Genomic DNA, 23302 nt, shown 5'->3' with positions numbered 1-23302 from the left:
ATGCTGGTGGTGCAACGTACAGTTAGCACTGCTAACCTTAACTGGTGAATTTCTGTGGTTTTTTTTTTAGTTCAAACCGTTATGTTGTCATTCACAAATTCACCTAACAATAACATTGAATTGCCCTTTATTTTTTTCAGTGAAATTATAAGTTTTTAAAAAAATTAAAACAGACCTTTATAATCACACCGAACGATAACATTACTTTAACCTTTGTTTTTTGTGAATTTCCAGTTTTTTTTAAAGTACATTTATTATTTTTTGCATATATCTATAATAGAATGGCTGAAAAATATATTTTGTGTGTGCACATCATTCTGGAAGGGAATTTCTTTGTATTGTAACCTAACAGGAATAGGTGCACAGTTTGCAAATTCTTTCTAATAAATGATGTCAAAATAGTAAAATGTGGTGTAATATGCAATATTTCAGTTGAGATTGCCCATCTCCTCTCTTCTTGTAATAGTAGCACTGCAAGATCTTCCCAGCAAGTTCGTTAATAATCTAAAGGCAGACTTTTCAAGGGCTTTGTCTTTATTTTTACATCAAAGAGATACTTATAATTCAGAAAAAGGGACCAGTTTTTGCAATAATATATACTATATTAGTTTTGGCCATGTAAGACTGTTTTTAAGGTGTTTCATTACTCTCAGGGGAGCAAGATGGGCCAAGGGAAATAAAACTCCCTGGGTCAATAAGAACAGATGGACTGGCCTCTCCTTTGAGACATCTTTCAGATGACGTGTACATAGTAGGGTGTGGGGAGGGACTGTCCTCTCCTTTCAGTATTCTCTGCTGGATAACAAGTGTGTGTAGTAGAGAATATGAAGGGACTGGCCTCTCTGATGAGACCTCTCTCTAATATGATGAGTGTCCATAATAGGGTGTGCATGGGGACTTGTCTCTCCACTGAGACCCTTTTATGGTATCACGGCTGTACGTAATAGGGTGTGACGAAAGTCTTAACTCTATAATCAGAACTCTTCCCAAGTTGAAAGGGATAAATAGTAAACTCTGATAAACAGAATCTCCACTAAAACGCCTTTCTACAGAGCGTATTCAAAGAACACCTACTTCTTTCTATTTTTTTGTTTTGCAATCCTGCAAGAGTTTAACATAGAAAAAAGAATTAACATTCTATTTTTCATAGTACTTATGTCTTACACACCTCTTCTCATTCAAAGGTGCACAATATCCATTTTTCCTAGCAGAGTGTATTGACAGTTCATCTACTTCTTTTTACTATTCACGATCCCGAAAGATCGTATATTTTTTTTCAAAATAATATACTTGTATTTTCACAGTAGTTATGCCTTAGCAATCTCCTCTTCAAATCTAAGGGGACAGGAAACCTTTCTCCTGCCCCCGTACATAGATGTTTTAATACAATACCTGCAATTTTTCTCATTAAACAATAATGGCAGCCATTTCATTTCTAACTGTCCAAGGGCCAGCCAACCAGAGCGCCAGCTCTCGCAGGACTCATGGGAGTGTCTCGCTCCCACAAGAGCATGAAGGCTCACAGGAAAAATGGGCCTTTTGACCAATCACAGAGCTCCATTTTTTAATTGTGCTCCTACAGGACTGTTGCAACACTCTAGCGCACTCAACCGTCCAGATATACATTTATTTTTCAACATCAATTCCTCAAAAACTACTGATTTAGACCAAATAACATACTGCAGACCAAGATCTACCGTCCTGCCAAATTTGGTGTTATTGCATTCAGCAGCTTTTGCTGTAGCCCTTCTTAAAGAGGTCTATAGAAAATGCATGGTGATTTCTGTTTTGGGACCCCACTTTTTTTCGGTCCCCACTTGACTGATCACCTCCAAACTTTCAATGCACACACTAGTCACAAAGTATTACCTTTTTGAAGTTTTGTGGAGGTTCATCAAACGGTGCCAAAGTTATAAGCAACACAAAAAATGGTTTTCCTATGGAACTGCAGACCCCATGCTTACTACTTAGTAGCGACCACCACAAGGTTTTATATATATAACTGCCACCTTTTGACACTATCTGGCGACTGCGAGTTGGAGATTATTGAATCTCAGGGCATGCGGGTATTTAATTGCCTCCTATGGATGTTCTAAATGGAATTACAGAAATGTGCAGTTGGACAAGGGAATATTCGAACATGAATACAGATAAGGGCGTGTAGGATTAAGCACACATCTGCAAACTTTACTTTATTGCTGACATTTTGCCCACAAAGGTAATTTATGGCAGCTCATGCCGAGCATTATTTTTCAAGAGGATTGTAATTAACTGTTGAAGAGTGGGTAAAATAACAACATACCGGCTGCCTTGTATATTCAATTAATAAGAACTGAATGGTCTTAATTGACATTGAGATCCGTTATTGGTAGCAGGCAGGTCGGTTGAAAACAAATGAACACTCAATATGGTGGCCTAATGATGGGGTATTGGAACCTGAAGGTGCAGTCCTCTTTGTATGTTTCAAGACAATCTTCCAATGGGATAATGAACAAGTCAATGTACTACCTGCATGCATTGAAAAAGGCGACAGCCTAAACGCGTCTGCTGCATTAAAATGTTTGGAAATAATTCCGTGAGTGCCCGTTATTGTTCTTTGGTGTTAATACATATCGTGAGACCAACCTCACACATGGAGACACCCGTCCCCTCAATTGTTCGGCAAGTCTGGTGGAGATCGAGTGGAGACATATATATATATATCTATACATACACACACACATAGAGAGTGTAACATATTTACATCATAAAAAAATATTCATTTTACATTGTTTATTAATTTATTAATATGAAAATATATATCTATTTGTAGTAATACATTTAAAATATTAAAAGTAATATAGTCTAAAATAAATAGTTGTCTTAATTATGTTAGACTATATATATATATATATATATATATATATATATATGTATATATATATATATATATATATATGAATACTGCATACATAATGTAACCATAAAACATATTTAAAAAAATATTAGGATAAAATATATGAATTAATGTACACAATAAAATATTACACATTGAAAAATCCCAAAAACACTTTTATAAAAAAATTACAAGCATTAAAATAAATTTTACATCAAAACTCATACTGATAAATATAAACAATAAAACAATGAATGCTGTAAACTCTATCTGGAAAACATTATTAAAACTATTAGAGTTTAAGAATATTAAATATTATGATTATGATTATGCAACGGTAGGTAAATTGTTGGACTCTGGAGGGGTAATGTGCACTATTCCCCTTCAGTCTGTGCAACAGTAGGGACAGCGTTGGATTTCAGAGAGGTAACGTTTATTATTCACATTCTAGTCTGTGCAACACTAGGGCAAGTGTTAGATTTCAGAGTGGTGAAATTGACTACTCTCCATTCAAACAGCACAAGAGTAGGGTAAGCGTTAGAATTTGGAGGAGTACAAATTTACTATTCCCACTCCAGTCTGCGCAACAGTAGGAAAGCGTTGGTTTTGAGAGGGGTGAAATTTACTATTCCCGCTCCTGTCTGTGCAACAGTAGGGAAAGAGTTGGGATTTCAAAGGTATGACATTTACTATTGCCACTCCAGTCTGTGCAACATTAGCGAAAATGTTGGATTTCGGAGGGGTGAAATTTACTATTCTCATACCAAACAGCACAACAGTAGGGAACGTGTTAGACTTTGGAGGGGTAAAATTTACTATTCCCAATCCAGTCTGTGCAACAGTAGGGAAATCATTAGATTTTGGGGGGTGAAATGTACTATTCCCACTTCAGTCAGTGCAACAGTAGGGAAAGTGTTGGACTTTTGAGGGGTAAAATTAAACATTCCCAATCCAGCCTCTGCAACAGCAGGAAAACTGTTGGACTTTGGATGGGTAAAATGCACTACTCCGCCTCCGAACAGCGCACTAGTAGAGAAAATGTCAAAATGCAAAACGCTAAATTTTATGTTCATACAGCACTCTAAACAAGAGCAGGGAAAGTACTTCAATTCAAAACATTACATATATAAGTAACACCATGAATGTAGAAAAAATATGAAACTTTTAATATAAAAATATTAATTTACATAAATATGTATGCAAAAAATAAATAAACAATAATTTTACATAATTAGTATTCGTTAAGATTATTATCAATTAATAAATAATTGTCATTTAATAATTAACGTCTCACCCGATAAACTTACAAACCTTGCAGCCCACTCCTAAAATATAACTTTAAAAATAAGTATTCCATAATTGACATATTTAAAATCAATTAAATAATATTAGCAACTAATTGTTAATTCTAATTTAGCTTCCCAACCTAGGCCCCTATAAACTTCACAGTCTGTAACTAAAATAAATAAATAGCCCATAATTTAAACATTTAAAATTCAATTAAAAAAGTCAATTACAAAAAATAGTAAATTAATTCTTAAATAACCTCCCATCGATACCCCTATAAACCTAGCATCCCACAACTAAAATATTAGTACAATAATTCAGTATTCCTTATTTCACATAATTAATTAGTTAAAAATGATTATTAAATGATTAATTATTACTTAACTTCCCATCCTAGGACCCTACAAACCTAGCAGCAGGTAAGTAAAATTCATAAGTATTCAACATATTACATATTTGAAATCAATTAAATAATTAATGAACAATTACTTAATAATTGATTATTACTTTATGTCCCACCCTATTCCCCTACAAACCCAACAACCCACAACAAGACTACAAATTACCATAAAAAAAGTTAATAAAAAATTCTAAATTACTATTATAAGCCATATTTTAAAAAAATAACCTTCATCTAAACAGTAACACATAAATATTATATCAACTAAAGCACATTCAAATAATGAAAAATGTATATTTGCCACTATATTATTGAAACCAGTAATAAAAACATAATTATTATTAAAAACAATATTACCTTAAAAAGCAAATTTTTTGTCAAAGATATTTGTGCATCATGATATTTGTGCATCATGGCATTTATAAAAATATTTCTGCCTCCTGATATTTTTGTATTCCAACATTTTGTCCAAATACCCCTGGAAAGATGGGACTTTATTGATGAGGCACTATTTATACCATAAAAAAATTGTGCACCTTTTGTGAAGCTGCATGTGGTCTACTGTTCGCTTGTATTTGAGATAATTGTGCTCTTGTATAAGAAGTCAGGTTTGCTACCAATCGGGGTATTTAGACATCAACTGTAAATGTCTTACAGTGAACTCAGTGGGTAAAAGAGCTTCAAAGTAGGTTCCTTGATGGCTGGCTCTACAGGCATATTAGACTGGTCCAGGTTGTTAACAGACTTCCATTTGAAGAAAAGCTTCTGTAATTGTGGTTCTTACTGAGCATATGGATAAAACATTACTATTACTTCCACCATCGGTGTTGATGGTCCAACATCTGCAGCCTTCAGAATTGACCAAAATCACTGTCAAATGGTGATGTCAGCTGTAGAAGCATCTCCGATATCTACCTTCCCCTGGTTCACCTCTCTGCGCACACACATGTGATCCACAGCCTGGCCAACAAAACATTTACAAAAAGCCATTTGAGATTTACAATTGTAGAAAAGTCCAATTGCAAAACACAGTACCCATTAAAAAAGTGGATAAAATGCCCATAGTTTGGGCTGACAACTGTCACTAGACAAAGGATTTTGTACAGACCTAAAAGTTCTACATCTACTACGATATTCAAGTAAACCAAATAACAACAAAAATGAATTGTAACAGCATTAAAATTAGAATAAGAGGTCAACACAATCTACACAGCAACAACAGATTAAAAATGGCACTTGACTGTTTCAAATAAAAATGACTTATTCCTTTACAGTCATAGGTATATAAGTAAGGTATACCAGATAAATGATTATTACTATTGGACACTGTTGTAGACAAACCCCACCAGTACAATTGCAATTAACTTGTAAAAAATGTTTCCTTTATCAATTAACTGAACAAAGACTGACATAAAATATAAATCTGATTAGCTTTTAAATGTGTCAAAATAAGCGTTGTAAATTGGAGAAAAGTGAATAGATCATAGGAAGGCCATAAATTCAGGACACAGAGATAGAAAATGTAAATTCAAAACTGTCATAGTAGAGTGTGGCTGTTTAAACTGCACAAATGAGAAGATAGAAAGCAGTAGACTTATACCATGTTGACAATCAAAACAAAATCTAGAGTCCCGCCATCCTTGTCCTTTGTGCTGTGAAAGGTTATCTTTCCAAGTATCATACCTCCAATAGAAGGACCAGAGAAACTTGACACCTTCATTCTCCACAGTGGGTCCGGCTGTAAATAAGTAAAACATACTAGAACAATACAGCCTTGTTTGATGCCAAAAAGCGGATGAAGAATGACATACCGAGAGAAAACTCAAAACATTAGTAAATGCAGCACAAATGCCATAAAGACATGCTTAATGGAATGATACTGTTTGAATAGTGGGACTGTTGAGATTCCTGTGATGAAGCGGATGTTTGATTTTTCCACCTATCTGGTCACTTTAATAGTCTTTTGCGCTTTAATTGAAAATATTAATGGAAGAAATGCACATTCTTATTCTTTCTTGATCTGATGAGATTAGCCCTGAAGAAGGGGTATAGTAAGAACGGTAAAACATGTGTTGGTTGTTTTATGTAATAGTGAATCTTTGAACTGGAGGTGAATAATTTGAAAGAAATTATATTCTGTTAGGGAAGCAACATGTCATACATTCCATGCAATAAACTGGTAGACTGAGGTGTAAATGATAAGTGTTTTGTTCTGATTGACAGAGTTATGTTATGAATAGGGCATATTGCTCATATAAGTTTGAAATTTGTTGAAATTAATAAATAGTTTTGTAGTTTTATAATTCTGACTTTTAAAGTTTGTCTTTCACTCCCACCAACTGGAATAATTGGTGGGTTACTAAATGAACATACTGGACTAAAAATACTGTTTGGGGGAAAATACAGGCCATTGATATATATTTCATTTTTCGTTCTTGTTTTCAAAGAAATTCTCCTTGTTCTAAGAATGCCTGTACTAATTCAATTTTAGAAGTTGCAAAAGGTTTTCAGAGTCCTAAAATGGCATTCAGAATTGATACAGATACAGTATATGGAAAGGAGTTTTGTTGGCGCCATTTCCAAATACAGAATTGGTGTCATATGTATTTATCAATAATGTGTTACAAAAAACAGTTTGCAAAACATTGAATTTTACCAACACCCTAGGTGGGGTGGTAAACCAGCCACAAAAAGGAAGAGGTGCTGTAGGAGGTTGGCCTGGTTTGTAGTGGGTACCTAAAGTACTTACACCTTATACAAGGTACAGTTATCCCTTATTGGTGAAATGAAGACAGTGTTTAGAAGCATGGCTCTCTAGGGTTAGTGTGGGTAAGCAGCCAAGGCCTAACTAGGAGACCTGTAAAGCTCATGCAATACCACTGTAGTCACACAGTACTCACACACATGAAAGAAAATACTCAGTGTTACAAATATAAAGGTACATTATTTTGGCGACACTAATGCCAAAAATACCATAGAGACTATACTCCCCTAGGAGGTAAGTAATACACAAATTATATACACTAGTAGGTGGAAATAGCTGTAAAACAGTTAGAAAACACAATAGCTGGAAATGGGCCTAGGGGGAACACAAACCATACACTAAGAAAGTGGAATGCGAAAGTCAGTTTTCCACCTAGGCAAGTGTAGTGTGTAGAGGGGCGCTAGGAGTATTAGAAAACACCAAAGGTAAGTAATAGAACCCACTGAAGAGCCCAGGAAAGCAGGAGTAAACCACAGTAACTTTCCTAGAACACACAAGAACACAAGAAAGAAGATATTGCAAGAACCAGAAGAGACTGCAAGACACCAACAATGGATTCCTGGACCTGAAGACCTGTGGAAGAAGGGGACCAAGTCCAAGAAGCACTGAAGAGCCCAGGGAGAACAGAAGCCCCTGCTAACCCAGATGAAGGTGCAAAAGAAGTACCACCGGTGAAGAACAACAGTCAGTCCTGCACCCAAGAAGACAGATGCGGGTTCCTGATTGGTGCAGATGATGTCCCATGCCGGATGGATGATTGGAGTCTTGTTTGCGTCACTGGATTCCGCCAACGAGCCTTGGACCACGCAAACCTCGCGGTTAGCAAAATATTGTGCTGCTTGGGACCAGGAGGCACCTGGTGGACTCTACCCAGGAGGGAGAGTTAGAGGGGGCTCTCAGCGACTCAGAGAGCCCTCAGAAGACCGGGCAGCACGCACAGGAGTTCCACAGCATGAGGAAAAATAAGGTGCAAAAGGAGGCCCACGAAGCCCTACAACAAAGGGTCCCATGCCACCGGAGAACCACGCAGGAAGCTGTGCATCGCAGGAAGAAGTGCTAGGGGCCCGAGCTGCATGGTGCACAAAGACGTTTGTGGAAGGATGCCAACAAGCCTTGGCAACTGCAAAACACGCAATGCACGGGGTTAATGTCTTGCGTGGGGAGGCAAGTTCCTACCTCCACCAAAGCTGGACAGTAGGACGTCAGGACCACTTCAGTCCACCACCCGTGATGCTGGATTAATGCACTTCGTCAGGAGAGCCGACCCACGCCACCAGTCAATGCTGCAGAGGGGTGCTTGCTGAAGCAGGGGAGTCACTCCTTCACTCCAAGGGAGATTACTTGGTTCTTCTGGTGCAGGCTGAAGACAGGCTGTCCTCCGAGGATGCACGACCTGGAAACGGTTGTAGTAGCTGGCAGGAGCTGAAGATACAATGTTGCAGAAGTTGTCTTTGCTTCTTTGTTGCAGTTTGTAGAGTTCCTGGAGGGTCCAGTTGTAGTTTCTTCGGTAAGAAGGTGAAGTAAAGGATGCAGAGGATTCCTGCTGGAGTCTTGCAATCAGAATCTGAAGAACCACCCAAGAGAGAGACCCTAAATAGTCCTGAAAGGGGAATTGGTCAGCTACACAGGTAAGCACCTATCAAGGGAGGACTCTGACGTCACCTGCTAGCACTGGCCACTCAGATGCTCCCAGAGTGCCCTGCCAACTTGGAATCCAAGATGGCAAACCCAGGGACCCTCTGGAGGAGCTCTGAACACCAGCCCTGGGGTGGTGATGGATGGGGGAGTGGTCACTTCCATTCCTTTTGTCCGGTATCGTGCCAGAGCAGGGACTGAGGGTCACTGAACTGGTGTAGACTGGATTATGCAAGGAGGGCACTATCTGTGCCCTTCAAAGCATTTCCAGAGGCTTGGGGAGGCTATCCCTCCCAAGTCTGTAACACCTATTTCCAAAGGGAGAGGGTGTAACACCCCTCTCTAAAAGGAAATCCTTTGTTCTGCCTTCCTGGGCTTGAGCTGCTCAAGCAACAGGAGGGCAGAAATCTGTCTGAGAGGTGGCAGCAGCTGGGGCTGCCTGGAAACCTCAGAAGGCTGTAATGGCAGTACTGGGGGTCCTCTAAGGAGCCCCAGAGTGCATGGAATCATACAACCAGTGCTTGCAAGGGCATTGGGGTATGATTCCAACATGTTAGATACCAAACATGCCTATGTTCGGAGTTACCATTATGTAGCTGGACATAGGTAGTGAACTATGCCCAGTACACGCGTAAAATGACATCCCTGCAGTCACGAACTCTGGGAAAATGGCCCTGGAGGTTGTGGGGGCACATCTGCTAGTACTTCAGATTGTCTGCACCATGCTCTCTGGGCTGAAGGGCCTGCTATAGGGTGGCTTATAAGTGACCTGGTGCAGTGTAAACGGCAATGAAAGGGTGCATGCACCTTTTCACACAGGCTGCAATGGCAGTCCTGCAGAAGCCTTTGCATGGGCCCCCTATGGGTTGTCAAAAGAAATGCTGCAGCACATAGGGGTCCCCTGGAACCCCAATACCCTGGGTACCTAGGTACCATATACTAGGGACTTATAAGGGGGCACCAGAATTCCAATTTTGAGTGAAATACTGGGTTACCAGTGTGCAGTGACAACATTTAGAGAAAAGAGAACATAATCACTGGGGTCCTGGGAAGCAGGATCCCAATGAACACAGTCAAACACACTGACATCAGGCAGAAAATGGGGGTAACCAAGCCAAAAAGAGGGTGCATTCCTAGAGGTGCCTTTTTGTACCCTGTCACCTTTCGGACTTTAAACTAACAATGTTTGTTGGACAGTACACCAAAGCTGCATTTACAAAAAAAAGTGTACTTTAGTGAAGGGATATCACAGATATGGTTGTGCGCAGACTCCACTGTGCCACTACAGCAAATCAAAATTTTCTAGACTGACCTATTTATACACAGGACTGTCTAGACATTCATTTACATTTTTTAAAATCTTATTTTTGGTTGCAAAAATACTAGTTGCAAGTTGTGACCAGTATTTTGCGAGCAATAACTATTTCAACTGTCTCCTACTTCTGCCGAATCTATATCAATTATCATGGTTGCCTGTAAGCAAAAGAATTATGTTGAAACTTCTTAGATCTATGCAGCTTCTCCTACTTTTCAGCTGCAAAATTCAACTGGCATTCACATAGATCAAACATATGATCATCCAACTGATTTTTGCTACAGAATCCTCAAATAAATAAAGAAAGCCCAGGAGACAAGGTGTTTGTGAGGAATCTTTCCTTACCTTGGGGCGAAACGGCTACCTCCAGTGTGGGTGCATCAAGGAGCTCAATTCAGCTCGAGGAAGCAGCGGCGTCCTCAGCCAGCCACATCTTGTTTCTCTGCGCGTCTGGTCTCTGACCATGCAGAGAATTATGGGACAAGTCTCCTTGTATGCCAGCCACCTGAAACCCTGAATGAAGAGATAGTGCCATACGCATCTAGGGTATTTAACTGTCATTACATTTATAGTACAAAATTCACAGGGAATTATGGACTACTCCTGTTCTTGACAATTGCTTGTAGAAACATTATTGCATATTACATTTTTCTCTACTCCAATCCAAGATGGCTGAATATCTTTTGAATATTATGTACTGTTTTCCACAATAAAAAGATTTCCATTTTGAAGTCCCGTTGTTTTGCAATTGTTCTTAAACGATTGCTCGCTTACTGGACCCAGTGGATTCTCCGTGTTTTCCAGTTCCTTGCCTTTGTCTACAGCTTGGCCTGGCCAGCTAAAAAGGTTTATCTGGCTTTCAGTTTTCCTTCTTCTTGTTGGGTTATTTTCTGCATCAGTGCTAGATGTTCTATCCAACCTGGAGTCTGATACTGTCCGTGAGGATAAGCAGCCATTTCTGTGAAAAAGCAAGACCTTGTATGCGTTGCCCAGAAGACCAGCACTTGAAACTTTCTGTAGCAGCAGCCAAACTGTGGAGTTCCGTTCCATTTTTACTATGCTCCTAGCCGTTCCTGCCCACTTGAAGAAACAACTAAAAACCTGGCTGTTCACACTACTGTTAACTGTGAGGTCAAAAGTTGTGTGATGGATTCTTTAGCAACAAGAGGTTTAGGCAATAGTGTGCTCTACAAATAGCCCATAACAATAACATCATTAGCACTAGAGTTAAATAACTCCTTTATTTTACCAAACGAAAGTCATGGTTGAAGGGTAAAACCAATTGATTATGTCTGAAGCATGCAAGCACACTATTTAAGGAATTGGATATCAGGTACCACAGGAATGCACATTGCTGGTGCTTTAACAGCCAGTGACCAAACTAAACTGCACTGAGATGCTTTCTACCTAGTAACCATTACTGCAGCCAACTATCTAGCATACTTTCCTAGTTCTTAATTTGGTGGATAAGAGTAGTCCATCCATCATGGCAAATGACGTCATCACAGCCCGCCTGCACAACTGCCTTATTATTCACAAGTAGGTTTCAGACTCCCATTGAAACATTGACCTCCCCAAGCTTATCTGTGGATTCCTCTTACTTTGTATTAAGCTGCACCACAATTTGGGTTACTTATTAGCAAGGATGTGACGGAAGAAAAAAGAAGAGCTACATTGGGAACAGGCATGTGAAGGCATGACAGAGACAATGGAAAAATGGTAAGGAAATCCATGTCAGTGGAGCAGCCTGAGATATGACAGGAAGCACTTGCAATGGCAAAGTGTGCTCTAAAATTAATGACCAATCAGTCACATGTCAGAAATCACAGTGATGGGGGCTAAGAGCAATCAGTGATGGTCAACGGCATTAAAACACAGACCACCACCGGGCATGATGATCCTGAAGACAATGAAGGTGTTCGGTGGAGAAGCTTGGGTCTTTGGGGACTTGAGGGGTATTCTGAATCATAAAAACAAAATATTTTGAGCAACAATATCCTCTACTGAACGGAATAAGACATGAGCAACCTGAGTTCAGCAAAACTAGGAGCTGTCTAGAATACAACTAACAGTCAAGTATATGCAGTAGTTGTATTAGATCTACTCTAAGAAAGTTTAACCAGAGGTCTGTAGCTGCTGTATTACCCAACAGACATTTACAAAGGATCTAAAGGATAGGTCTTGGTTATTCAGGGGATATAAAGGCATTGATAATGTTGTGAGACCCATCTAGTTGTTTAGGTACTAACTTTGGATTTCCATAAAGCACTGGAATTCTGTGCGTTGCACTGTTTTAACAAAGTGTTCTCATGAATGTAGTCATTGCCTCTGTCTCTTCCCTACCCCATCTTTCACTAGTACCCTCTTCTGCTATGAACATCCCAACATCTTTTGTTCAGTAAAGAATTCCTCAGTCTACTTTCTGATGAGTGCTGTTCAAAAGCTTCAAGTCAAAAGACAGAAGACTATTTTTTCCAGTTGTGAAACTATCATTCAACTACCATCCTCACTTACCTAAATTTCGATTCTAAAATTATATGTATCGAGAAGTAGAGAAATTGGATGGAATATCGCTCTGTAATTATTTTCTTTCATACAAAGAAAAATAAATACAGTTTTTATTACAGAAATTTTAAAGACAGGAGGGATAAATAATATGCACTGTTTACTGGTGCAACCAATCATTCTGAACGTCGCAACTTTGAAGCACCTCGGGGCTTATGGGTGCCATACAATAAGTGACCTGTATGGGTGTCATGCACAATGCAACCTGTATGTTGAAGTCACACAGAATCCGACGTGTGTATGGGTGACATGAGAAAGTAGACTACCCTGCCTGCGCGTTCTGCATGTCGCCAGTTAACTCCCTGCCTGAACTTCATTGTGGGATGAAACATGTGTGAAGCGGGCAGGGAATTACATATAAAAGACACACAGTGAGGGTGAGTTGCGGGGACTAACAAAGCCACTAGTAAACACAAACAAGCACTGGCAAAGCCAATCGGTCTCGGCAATACCTGAGCTATTGGCATTTTCAATGTGGATGTTTTACTATTATTGAGAAAATAAAAAGTTACAGCAAGGTAATAGTGAAACATTTCAGTTGGGGTGAAAGTAAGGAAACAATTATCTTCATAATTAAAAACAAACACAGATCTGCAGATTTTTAGCTGAAGACATTTAGGTGGATTTTCTAAAGTCTATATTTTATTTAAAGTGTGCATTGATGCAAAGCCTGTGGAGGATAACAGTGGCAGGATAGGAAAGAAGATTAATAAGCGAAGGTTGTCTCTTCCTGCTTCGGTGGATTGTAAAAAAAAAACACACACAAAAAATATATGTTACAAAATTGCTGAGTCTGTTTTCTTGCCAGTGAAGGTTGATGAGCCTGCATTTGGCTCTGACTGGAACAGTCATTACAGAAATGCAAACAAAGTGCCCAAGCAGCAAATGCTTGAGCCCAGCCCCCATTTCTGCTCCCTGGCGTGGTAAATTTCATGGCGCGTGACCAACCCCCACATCAGCCTGGCTTGATAAACAACATGCCTTGCGGAAGAAGCGTAGTTGTAAAAGACTTGGGCCTCAGCAAAACATTAACCGCCTAGCTGATATGTGTGATGAGGCACAAAAGTTTGCGTGCTGCTCAAAAAGAATTAAAGACTTCGCTGGTGCAAACGCCCTCTCTTCTCTCAGTCTGATGACACATCTGATATTTAAGCTAGCGGTCCCATTACCCCATGAACCACTGCTGCAGGTATTCTGAGCCAGCTACCCACCTCACACAAACACACCCCTGAAAAGCTCACCAAATGTATCAGTGCTCATGTTGGTGCGGGGAAGTATCAGTCATGATGTACCACAAACAACAGCCAGAGGAAGTAAGCGCCACCAATCGTAGGCTGGAAACTGAAGCTATTCAATGAAACGCGAGGGTTGTTTTGGAGGGAGTTGGGACGGGTGGCTGGAGATGGAGCTTGTAGAAGAACAAGCACTTGTTTAAAGTGCTCAAAAACAAAGTAAAAAAAGCAATAAGGGTTTTGGGGGGTGCGTGGGCGCAGATTTAGCTGGTAAATACACAAGCACTCGTGTAGAGTGCTCAAAAACAAAGAAAAAATATCTTCTTAAAAGGGAGCAGTGGAAGAACATCAGTAATTGGTCCACGCTCTTGGGGAGGGCTAAACACAAGAGGAATCATGACGTAGGCATGCCATGGACAAATGGGGACAAAGGATATGAGGGCAACGATGGAGCCAGCAAATGGTAAGCCTATGGGGGAGGGTGAAGTCCACAGATTGAATACAACACATCTCTTTGAGACAGCGCATACGCTCTCTAGCCGAGACATAAAAAGGAGGTGGGCTATGGGTATGGAAATGGAAGCAGTTGCAGATCATGGCCCACCCCATAGTTACACCACCCTTCTCAGAACAAGACAGAAGGTTCCACATAAGAGCAGCTTTATAAAAAAGTAAAGTGAAGACACTGTACTTTTTTTTATAAAGCCTAAACGCAAATTGGCATAAAAAGGCCAATATGTGTCAGCAGGTTTCCGTCAGAGAGACAAATCCATGAGAAATAGGATATGCCAATCAGTTACACCATTAAAGTTTGATATACTGTCTGACATTCCAGGGAGCATAAAATGTAGCAGCTGGATCAACATCTTTTTGTTTTCTTGAGCTTGAACCTGGACGGTTTCCCTTAAAGTACAGGTGTGTGCAATTTATATCGTTTGACACTCCAGACAGGGTTTACTACCGGGGACAAGAGGTTTTAATACCTTTTTTATTGAAAAGACAAGTGAATGTTCTCATTTGCTCTCCTCCATCTCATATCACTACGCAGCCAGATCTTTCCCACTTTAATGTAAAAATACTGTGAGTGTTTCTTTTACTCAAACCTAGCCAAATGGCAGTAGAACTCTGTACAAGATCAAAGTCAAATGAACCACACTTTTTCAAATGTGAAAAAGGTCCCTTTAATGAGTGAAGTGCATGTCACAACATCAGTAGTGGAAACTTTCTTACAGACTACACAAAAGTCACTTTATATCAACAAAACATACAACTCCCCCACAATTAACACCCTTCAAAAAAGCTTGTTTGGCTGGAATCCCAGAACATCAGTCTTAAAGAACAACATTCAATAACTTGAACTCCAAGCGAACACATTCATTAACCACATAGTCAATCGCTGCCTGCTTCACAATCCCTCGCCAAAGGCGCCTCTGAAACACCGGTCCATCAACACTAAGGAAGACCCTGACCATAAATTGTTATTACTGTAATTTCACTATACTGCAAAGGCGCCAACCCTTTTGACTGCACCCAGTGGTTTTTCCCTAAATGTAGCACGCACATATCAGCCCCTAAGTTTAAACAAATCTGCCAGCAATAGCTGTCCACGCAGCATACCCCTTAACACATCATTTTGATCTGCATCATAGTGTTTTTTCAAAACCAAGCTGCCGTCCAAAGGGGCGTTGCTCCGCTTGCCTCTCAACCTACTTAACATATGAATGTCCACATTTCCAAACCTATATCGTTGAGATGGTTGGGCTAGGAACAAATCCTAGAAAATAAATATTAATGCAACGTATCCATCACTATCCATAGCAGTCACTCATAATACCTGTCACAGTTTGACGTCCATACCCAGCTCGCTAATACTTCACAAAGAATAAGTCCCAAAGCACACTTCTATAGCTGCACCTATCCTAAATGTGAGCCAAATTCATCTGCTGGCATATTGGCAGTCAACAACACCTTCCTCAAAATGTTCAAAAACTGAAAACTGGACAATACTACACCATTCTTGTGCTACCTCTAGCTAATCCAACCACTCAATACCACTTACCATAGAAAGCGATGGCTGACAACTTCAACACAACTGTAACTACCAACAAACCTCCATCAATCATATCCATATGTTATGTTATGTGTATTTATAAACCGCACTATCAGTTCATTGAAAAGTCAGGTTTTCAGCATCTTGCATAACTGAAGAAGAGAGGCAGGGGTTCCAATGTGGAATGAGAGGCTGTTCCCGCCTTTAGGGACAATGAAAGAGAAGGCCTGTCCACCTGATCTAGTTCTATGTATGTTTTCAATGTGTGCGAGTACGAGTCCTGCTGAGCGGGGGTGTCTGGATGGTTGATGGAAGGAAATGTAACTATTCAGGTAGGTGGGACCTGAGTTGTGCAATGCTGTGAATGTGTATTTAAGGAGTTTAAGTTGTGCACATTTGTTCACCTGGAGCCAGTGTAGATCCCTGAGGTGTGATGTGAGTTATGTGTAGGGGGTTGAGGAATCTGGCTGCCAAGTTCTGGATGGTTTGTAGTCTTTTCGGGCCACATGTACAAAGAATTCTGTTTGCGACTTCACAATTGTCAATCTTTGCAATTCTCAATTAGGAAGTCGCAAACAGCGATGTACTAATGTGTCTCAGACACATTTAGCGATTCCCAGTGGGTTGCAAATGGACCTACCTCATCAATATTCATGAAGTAGCTCACAATTTCCGACCCTTTGGGAATGGTCATAAATCACATGGATGGTGGCTTGCTGGGGTCATCAGACCACCAGCTCTGTGATTGTTTTTTAAATAAAGCATTTTTTTAATGGAGCCCGTTTCCTTAAAGGAAACGGGATGCATTTCAATAACTAAAATGAGAAGTGTTCTTTTCATTTTTTAAGAGTAGGCAAAATGTTAGCACCCACATTCACAAAGGGGAAGGGGTCCCTTGATGGGCGGGGTGAATGAGTTACCACCAACTTGAAGTTGGTGGTAAACTGCAAATGATTTGTGACCGCATTCTGGTCACAAAAAATTCATGCATCCACCCTGCCAGTCACTATTAGGAAAGGAAGCCCTTAACACGCCCCTGCCTAATACCGAATTGCAAACCTATTTTGCGATTCTGTAATTGGTTACCAAATTGTAACTAGAGTTTGTATATCCCTAAATTATTTTTGGCGGTCACAAATGGCCCGATTCTGTGAATTGGACCGTTTGTGTCCTCTAAAAACCTTTGTACATCTGGCCCTGAGTGCGTTGCTTGGTGATCCTGGTGTAGAGGGTGTTCCCATATTCCATCCTGCTGGTGACTAGAATGTGAATGACAGTTTTTCTAGTGTTGCTTGGAAGTCATCTGAAGACATTCCTCAGCATCTCCATGGTCTGAGAGCAGGATGCAGTGACAGAGTTGACTTGTGCACTCATGTCGAGTTTGATGTTGATGATTACTTTGAAGTTCCTGAAGTGGGTCAGAGTTTGGCCAGCCACCAGTTATATTCCTGTAAGGAGGTGTTTTGCCTAAGATCACTAGTCTGATAAAAGAGCCTTGAAGCACTTCACAGATGAGTTTGCTGGCTTCTGAGGAGTAAAGGTCTAGGCTGACCACTTGTGTTTTATCCATTAAGTAGCAGATCCAGCGGAGAGCGGTCCTTGGATGCAAATCTCGTGCAGACGTCTTATGAGGATGGGGTTGAGACTGTATCAAATGCTGCAGAGAGATCCAGCAGAATGACAGCTACTATATCTGTTCTGCCAATAATCATGTGGACGTAATATGTGGTGGCGATGGATGTTGTTTCTGTAATGTGGTTGGGCCTGAATCCGGACTGCATGGCGTCAAGGAGATGGTGGTTGCTGAGGCGTCAGTTGATTAGTTTCTCTAACAGCTTTACCGGGTATGGTAAGAGGGAGATGGGTCTGTAGTTGGAAAGCTTGGCTGACTGCTTGAGCAGAGTCATGATGGTGGCATGTTATATGGCTGGGACAATAAAGGTGTTGGGATTGGTGTTAGTGCTTTGCTGATCTGTAGGACTCCTTTGGTGAAGGCGTCAGAGCACCCCTATTGAATGGTCTTCATGGTAGTAACAATTTCAACTGTAGTGAAGGCAGGTCACAAGGTCAGGGTTCATTCATCTTCCATGATGAGTTTAGTTGTGACAACGACAAGGTGCAGTTGTTCGACCACGTTGCTGTACATGGAGGTGATTTTCTTACAGCAAAAAGCTGACAGCTTGTTGCAAAGGTCTTGTGAGGGGGCGATGCTGCTAGAGGCAGCAGGAAGTATGGTGAAATCTTTGTTGGTGAAGACTTCCATGCTGCTGTTAGTGCTGGTGTCGATGCAATCTGAAAGAGCTGTGCACTTGGTGTTACATATCTGCTGGTGGTAGTGACTTAGGGCTGATTTGAAAATGTCTTTTTCTGTGGTGTCACCACTTGTTCTCCATTTGTGCTCCAGTTGTTTACAGTGGCATTTCGTCAGCTTGAGGTTCTCTGTGTACCAGCTGGGGTCGGGCTGTTGCCATTGGGTTGTGCTTCAGGTAAGCCAACATGTGGGCACATGTAGTGATCCAGCTGTTGAGGTTTTTGATGGCTTTCAAGTCACTGGTGTGCTCAGGCCAGTGCTCGGAGAAGGCAGAAGCCCACTCCTCAACCGAGAAGCTTTTCCAGCAGCAGCGCGAGGTTTAGGTGATGGTAGATCTATGATGGTGCAGGTTGAGTATGTTGAAACTGATGAGGGTATGGTCTGTCCAGGTCATAGTTACTGGCATGTCCAATTTGATGTTGTTGATTGGGGAAACAATTAGGGCCAACAGGTGTCCAGCACTGTGGGTGGGTACAGTAATGTGCTGGGCGAGGCTCATGTTTATTAGGAGGGCCACAAAGTTTGGGTCAGTGGGGTCTCCTAGGTGAAAATTAAGGTCTCCGATGAGTGTGAAAGAGCTGACATTGTTGATAAAGGGGGTGACGGGGCCTGTGATGTCACTGGTGAAATTGGTGTGGGTCCTGGTGGTCTGTGTAAGATGGTTCCATCAAGGGAGAAGTTGAAGGTGATGCTTATCTTGAACTTGATGTGTTCCATGTTGCTGGTGGGGTGCCCTTGTAGGTGGTGCAGCTGATGGTATAGTTGAATATGATGAAGACTTCACCAGAAATTCCATGGGCATCTTATCTGGTCCTGGCTTGGGTTAATTGGATGGTAATACTTAGATAACAAGTTCACAGTACTGCCTCATATGCAGACAGTGTCTGCTGGAGTTGGGAATGGACCAAGGGACACTAGCAGAGGGCTTCTTTACTATGATATTGGTGTCAGACTTCCTACAGGATGATGGGAGGGGGGATTGCTGCTGTGATGTAGGAGGATGGATGTGCCTTTGGATTGTTTTGATTTGTGTGATGTTCTCAAGTGGTACTGTTTCCCATCCTGCTGGAACTCATAGCAAGTAGATTTCATTGTATACGAACGTGTGGGTTGCTCCCATTACATACTGATAATAGTGCATATTTTCCTTTTTCTTCAATTTGGATTTTAACAGTGTACCCTCTGCTATAGGTGATTTGAACTGTATCACTGTTACCTTTATTTTCCTTGTAATATTGGAGTTATTGTACATATTTACCAGTACAAATCGGTTTACAAAAAATGATAGTAACTCAACCTCTAGAGTTGTGCTGACAGTACTGCCTAACTATTTCTTGTACTCAATGGGGATGGCTGTAGACATGTTTGGTGCCAAGCTTGGGTTTGGCCATGTTTCTGTGACAAAGAGCAAGTCCGGAGCATGGTTGAGCTGTAAGATCCATATATCTGTGGTGTATTTGGTGAGCAAGTGGGTTTTGAGGAGCATGAATGTGAGTATTGTGAAGTGTTTGAGTGGTGTTTAGACTGTGTGTGAGGGAGCGGGTGGGTGGTTTGTGAGTGTGAGCAAGTAGGGGGGCTCAGTGCTGTTGGTGCGGGAGTGATAAGTGTAGGGTGTGGAAGAGTGCAGAAGAACTTGCATTAGACCCACATGGCTGCTCCTTCTGAGTTGTGTGGTGTGGCAGCAGGATGGCAAGCGGCATCCAGAGTTAAGAGCATAAAGGAGCACAGCAAAATATTAGTGGTTGGTGGGGGGGGGGGACCTTGGTTCTTAGTATTGGGCACAGTCCAGGTGCAGACAGAGGCATACAGACTTGTCTTTGGCATGCCAAAGGAGTGCCTGCTCTGCAACAAAGCACTGAAGCCGCCATTAAATATGTTCAGGAAGGAGGGAAGAATGCAGGTTACCATGGGCGGGAAAAAAGTGATGTCACTTCCTGTGCAGATGAATGATGTAAAATTCAGTGACGTCACTTTCTGTGCAGATGGGCAATAGGAAATTAAGTCCTCTTGTTTGGCTTCTTCTTTTGAAGACAGTTGTGGCAGGAAACCAGTGATGTCACTTTGTGTGCCGTTCAATGCTGTGAAATCCAGTGATGTCACTTATTGTGCAAATGGGAAATTATGTCCACTTGCTTAGCTTCTTCTTTTAAAGATGGTTTTGGTGGGAAACCAATTATGTCAGTTCCTGTGCAGATGGGAAATAAACGGATGTCACTTCATGAGCAGATGGACATAGAAAAAATGCAACTACCCTGCTGTTGAACTTGGACACTTGCACTTCCTGACAATAACTTGCTCCTTTCTGAGTTTGATGATACAACCTCTTTTCTACTACTGTTCCTCTGTATCAAGCCTACTCACCTCCTTGCACAAAATCCCTTCACCTTTACGCTCCTCCATATCTCCTTGTTTATGACGCTCTGCTCCAACTACTTTATTTGGGCCCGTAGCCCTTATACTCCATCCACTTCTCCTGTCTTCCATCTCATTATCTCTATAATATTTCTCTTTTCGCTTTTTGCCAGGTCTGACCTCCCCCTTCTGCCTTCCTCCCCTCTCTATATCTGTTTGAATCTCCTCATCAGTGACCCACTAACCCTTATTGCAAAAGCACACATGGATTTAGCCACGTAATCCCCTGTGGAGCCTAAACACATTAGTCTTTCCTCTTTTTTACTCTTTTTAACCATCCAAATCACCATGCTGATGCCAATAGACCCCTTCACATAGAAGGTTGCCACATCCACAACACTGTTTGGTGAGAAGCATGCAACATGCAGGGCCGTTTCAACTTTTTTGTGCTGCAGCATCCAAACCGTTCATCCATTTATAGTGCTCGTTTGCCTTCTACCCAATCCCACATCACCATCACAACAATATTCTGAGTGTAGTACTTTTCTGCATCCATGACACAAATTAAATAATTTGTTCTTATAGTGCTACAAACAGCACATCTCCCATTTCTTAACTGATGTATATATTCTGTGTTTACTTCTACACCATTATCTCTGTCCTGCATCCAATTCTGGGCCTTTACTCCCGGTGTTCATTACCAGTGTCTCTTGTTCCATGGACGTTCTCATTGGTGCTCCCTGCAGTACCTCTGCTTTCACCCAGGGTCAGAATGGGAGAAGAAATAGGGCTGGGCACCAAAATAAAAGCAGCTCCTGTTAGGGAAGCAGATAGCTAAAAGTAGTAATATCAGGAAAATCAACAGTAAAAACAGGCCCTCCTGGCCATAATACCGGCCCACATACGGATCTCTCACACCAGCCTATCAGGGACTGCCTGATTGTCCTGTAGGCTAGTCCGACCCTGCTTTCTTCCCATCTCTCTACTGCTGCCTCAACTTACACGTTATTAGTCTGTCCTTCGATTTTGTGAACCATGTCTTCCTTTCGTTTTACTAGTGCTACCCTGCCTTTATGCACCTTGGCCTCTACTTGAAACACCTCTCCCCCACAGCAATATACTCTGTGGCACTACGCTACATGTGTGAGCTCCTCGGTAAATTATAATATGATTATCAATATTATTACTTGTTTTTAAAAGAGGTTCACAACACACCTACAATTACCTCTACATCCCTCGTCCTTGCCTCACTCCTTAACCATAAGGTTAGTTATCCAATCCCAGGACAGGAAACAAAAAAGGAAATGCTATAAGCCAGACCCCACTCCACTGGGAACTACAAGAGCATAGCACTCACTCAGTATATCCTGTTTTGTTTCCTGTCCTGTGGACTGGGACAGGGAATGCTATGGAGTAGTAACAACAGATGCGAGTGATGTGGGCTAGGGGCATCACTTGGGACCATCTCAGCTCAAGCAAAATGGTCTGGGACAGAAGAATGGTGGTCATTAAATTGTAAAGAATTGATGACAGTTTTCAGTGCCCTGTATCACTTCAATAACTACCTGTTCCACCGGCACAATACAGTGACAGTCGCTTATATCAATCATCAGGGGAGTACTCGTAGCATATCACTGAATGAGTTGGCCTAGAGTCTATGTCGGTGGGCAGAAACTCGTCTCCGCTCATTTACAGCTGTTCACATCAAGGGACTGGACAATGTGGTGAAAGACACACTGAGTTGGAGGTTCCCCCCTTCCCAGGATTTGCAGCTGACAAAGACTATTTTCAGGGACGTTTGCAGAAGTTTTGGCCTCCCATGTCAGGATCTATTTACCTCAAGGCACACGGTGCTTCTCGCGAGCATTTGCTCCAGGTTCCAGGAGGGAGCTTGGGGTGTGGAAGCACTGACCTTGGCTTGGCCCAAGAAGCTTTTTTTTGCCTTTCCTCCTATGATACAGACGCTCTTGTGCAGAAATAAGCAGGGAAGGCCTAAGTAGTTGTGGTGGTTCCTTACTGGCCCAGACGCAGTTGGTTCCTGCTCCTGAGGCGCATGGTACAGGGCCTTCTGTGGTTCTTTCCACTCTCTCAGGCTTCCCTGGCATTTTGCACGCTGCTTCAGCTTCGTCTTTCCCTCTCAGTTTGGAGGTTGAGAAGATAAGGTTGGAGGAACAATGCTCCCACCTCATATTATTGATGATGTTCAGAAATCAAGGATATCTTCTACTCTTGCTTCCTATTCCAAACACTGGAAGGTATTTGATTCCTGGTGTTCTGCTCAAAGGTTCTCTTTGGTGGACCAGTCTGTCTCTTCTATTCTCCAGTTTCCATTGGATGGGTTTCATCAAATCTTCCTATCAACCTTGAAGTCACAATGGTATGCAATTAAAGCATTCCATGTGAAGCATGACCTGGTCAAAGAGGCACTGATCTCCCTAAACCTGCTGGTCTGCATGGCCATTCCACGAAGAGTGCAGCTGCTTCTTGTGCTGAACTTCAAGGTGTCCCTTTGGGGG

The sequence above is a fragment of the Pleurodeles waltl genome, chromosome 4_2 (assembly GCF_031143425.1).
Source record: "Pleurodeles waltl isolate 20211129_DDA chromosome 4_2, aPleWal1.hap1.20221129, whole genome shotgun sequence".
Taxonomy (NCBI): domain Eukaryota; kingdom Metazoa; phylum Chordata; class Amphibia; order Caudata; family Salamandridae; genus Pleurodeles; species Pleurodeles waltl.
This window is presented reverse-complemented; position numbering follows the sequence as displayed.